This window comes from Aedes albopictus, chromosome 2 (assembly GCF_035046485.1).
Source record: "Aedes albopictus strain Foshan chromosome 2, AalbF5, whole genome shotgun sequence".
Lineage (NCBI taxonomy): Eukaryota > Metazoa > Arthropoda > Insecta > Diptera > Culicidae > Aedes > Aedes albopictus.
The window spans coordinates 426,713,520-426,716,701 of NC_085137.1; the positions used below are offsets into that span (position 1 = coordinate 426,713,520).

Sequence of the window (3,182 nt, forward strand, 5' to 3'; positions counted from 1 at the left end):
GAACGTTCTCCAGCACTGATGTTGACTGGAAAGACCCTCTTGGGTCTAGCACTTCGGGGACCTTTCATCACATTCATAACCTTTCGCTCGGTGATTGCCCATTCGATGGAACCGAGCAACGCGGTAATGTGACTATTGGCAACAGTAGCTGGAGGGTTGAACCTGGGCGAACAAATTAAAACGATAATTGTTGGTACCGGCCTACCAACTGAGAACACGCTTTCAACAATCCATTCTTGGGTGGAGTTGAAAGGAGAAGTTTTTCGCGTCAACATGATGGAGATTTTCTAGAAGTCACTGCTGATTGTACGGGGGCTGACCCAATTGCAATAGCAAACTAATTACTAATGCCATGTGCCGCCTGTTGTCGTTACGGATTTAGCGATCCAGGAATGTCGTTCAAAGATTGAAGGACCGGACCGGTATTGTCGTGACTGTATTACCGGGTCATCCACTCATTTGAAGGTACGATTTCCTGCTTGAAAATACCCAGCCCACTGAACATCAACTTCTGGATGGTTCGGTTGAAGGTTTGTTCGTGCGATCTCGTGCACGTGCCAGATTGATATTATTCCCAGTACACGACGAACGGCTATTTTTGAAACGGGAACTGTGTCAAAGTCACACGTGTCGCACCTATCTCAGTGTCGAAGCTCCGTGGCTCACCCATCGTGGAGCTGGAATACAGTTTTCCGCTGTCATTTGCGCTATTTCCAGCTTGGGTGCTAATTAAATGCTTGAATATAAACTACACAAGCGTTTACGGACCATTGCTCATATGCCAGATTGTTCAGGGAACAGTAGCTCTAGTTTAACTGGGCGAAACGAACACCTGTTGCGATCAATTACTGTTTCCCAGGCGTGATGTTTTACGAGTCCATATATTACACTGGAATGAATTTTAATGAAAGTTTAAATGCAAATCGAAGGGGCGTTGATTGATCCGCACTGATCACAGTGATTGATTAACTGCCTTCGGTATAAGTCGTTAGAGAGATAGTTGATGATTGTTCCAATTCGCTGACACTCGATTAGATCATTAACGCATGAGACAGGGATCCGGTTGGGGTGGTAGAAGTATGTGTCACTGGAGTAGCGTGTATTTGGTTCATGGTTAAAGAAAGTTATTCGCTGCATGTTTGTTTTTAAACAATCGTTTAACTTATTACCTGCAACTTGGATTTGTTCCGCAAATTATTTGTGAAATTACTACTGCCCAACTACCCAACAAGTGATTTTTCATAAATAGCGTTTGCTCTCGTTGAACAGCTCAAGTCCAAATTTGTTGTTGACCCGTTATCATGAAGCAAGTAACGCTTATCCTACTCGTTGTTGCCCTAGTTGGCATACATATCTTGGCTGTGGAGAGTTCAGAAGTAAGAAAAACAAATGCATCAACATAAACCATCTCAACCACTGCGATATGTTCTTCTAATTGCAGCAAAACGTTCGCAATAACCGTTCACCAGGAGACCAAACCCCTGATGCTTCTTCGATGGATAATCTGCTCAATTCTATGTTCAGAGTCCGACGTCAGAGCTTCGGTGGAACTATGAACTACGATTTGAACTTGGAAAAGTTTATAAACCTAATGAAGGGTTTGATGGATAATGGTGGTGGAAAGCAAAATTGAAGTTCGAGATGAATTAAATAAATATTATACGCTTAGTACCAATTATGCTGCATTTATTTGTTCGGTAATAATGCTCCGTTAGAGTATGCATCATATTCTCTCTAATACTCTGTGTTCGGCATAACGGAAGCATTACGGAACGTTTCTTCGAATTGTATTGATTTCTATCTAGATTTCGGAACATTGCTAAAATAAGTACTGGTTTGGGTACGAGTTTTGCTGCTGAATATTTGAGATGGAGCTAAAGAGGTTTCCAGAAGCTTCAGGGAAGCCAAAAGGAAGTGAATACTGGGGGTTTCAGAGGCGTTTAAAGGGAGCTTCTGGTGAGGGCTTTCGGTGGTTTTGGAGTTTTGAGCACATTTTAGGAGAGTTCCATAGAAGTTTCGGAGAATTCCGAGCGATTTCAGGGGCATCCAGGAGATTTCATGGCAGTAAAGCGGTTCAGAACGTTTGGTATAAGATACTTGGTTGAATCCACTTCAAAAGCGTTTCAAAGGGATAAAGGGGTGTTTAGGAGGGATTCAGGAACCCATCTGAAAAAAAAACCTGAATCTCGCTGAGGCGCCGTAAAATGGCATTAAAATTCCTCGTGATCTCTCTGAAACCGTATGAATACCCTAAAACGATTTTAAATGCCCCAAAAATGACTCAAAAGTTCCCTGAAACGCCTCTAATAATGGCACGAATCCAGCTGAATCTGTCGTAAATCCTCGATCAGTCGCGTCTTCAACCATATTTAGCGACACAACGGTCACGCTGTATACCGTAAGCGTGCATTTTTCATGATCAGTTTACTCAATACACGACGGTATTGATCCCGGGTTAATCAAACCGTATCTAAACCCTCTTGAAATGCTTTTAAACCTTCCTAGGACCCCCTGGAGCCCCCTGGAACACACTTGGAAACAATCAGAACCCCTCCAAAATACTCTGTAATGCCTCGAAAGGCCCTATAGCGGAGCAATAGTCAGTATGTTAGAGCGTTACGACCCATACAAAATTTAAGTAATTTGGATGCAAAAGCGATACGAGCGGGAAGAGTAATAAATAGAAGCTGCCCTACTGGAATCATTGAAATGAAACGCAGCTGAAACTCCCGACGATTCTTCTAAAACACCCTTGGAACTCCCTGAAGTATGTTAAAACGCATCTGAATAGCCCCTTAAATCCTCTCTAAGAAATCTACGATACAATGTCTTAAACCAACTTTTCTAAATTTTTAATTAAAAATAAACAATAATAATAAAACCAACTACAAAAAAATGAAAGGTTGATGCTTAAAATCCGTAAAGACAAAAGGTCAAGAATGGCGAATTTATTTAAAGCTGATAATGTTTACTTTTATGTTCTTTCCACTTTTCGTCCCAAAAGACATGGTGGTCTAGTGGCTATCGCTTCTGATTCATATGCAGAAGGTCCCAGGTTCAATCCCTGGCCCGTCCCTTTTCTTCCTATTTTGTATCTTTCTAGAGTGTATCAAACAATTGACCGTAAAGCAATTTTTTGGTCAAAATAATTGTTAATTCAAATGTTCATAACTTTTTCATTC

General features: G+C 41.5%; 1 long non-coding RNA gene across 1 annotated transcript; it reads left to right on the forward strand.

Annotated features, from left to right (window-relative positions):
• The first annotated feature begins 561 nt into the window (after positions 1-561).
• LOC109426650 (uncharacterized) lies at positions 562-1,676 on the forward strand. The gene is made up of 2 exons (XR_002134041.3): positions 562-1,376; positions 1,442-1,676. It is a non-coding gene; the product is annotated as an uncharacterized LOC109426650 (long non-coding RNA).
• The last annotated feature ends 1,506 nt before the right edge of the window (positions 1,677-3,182 follow it).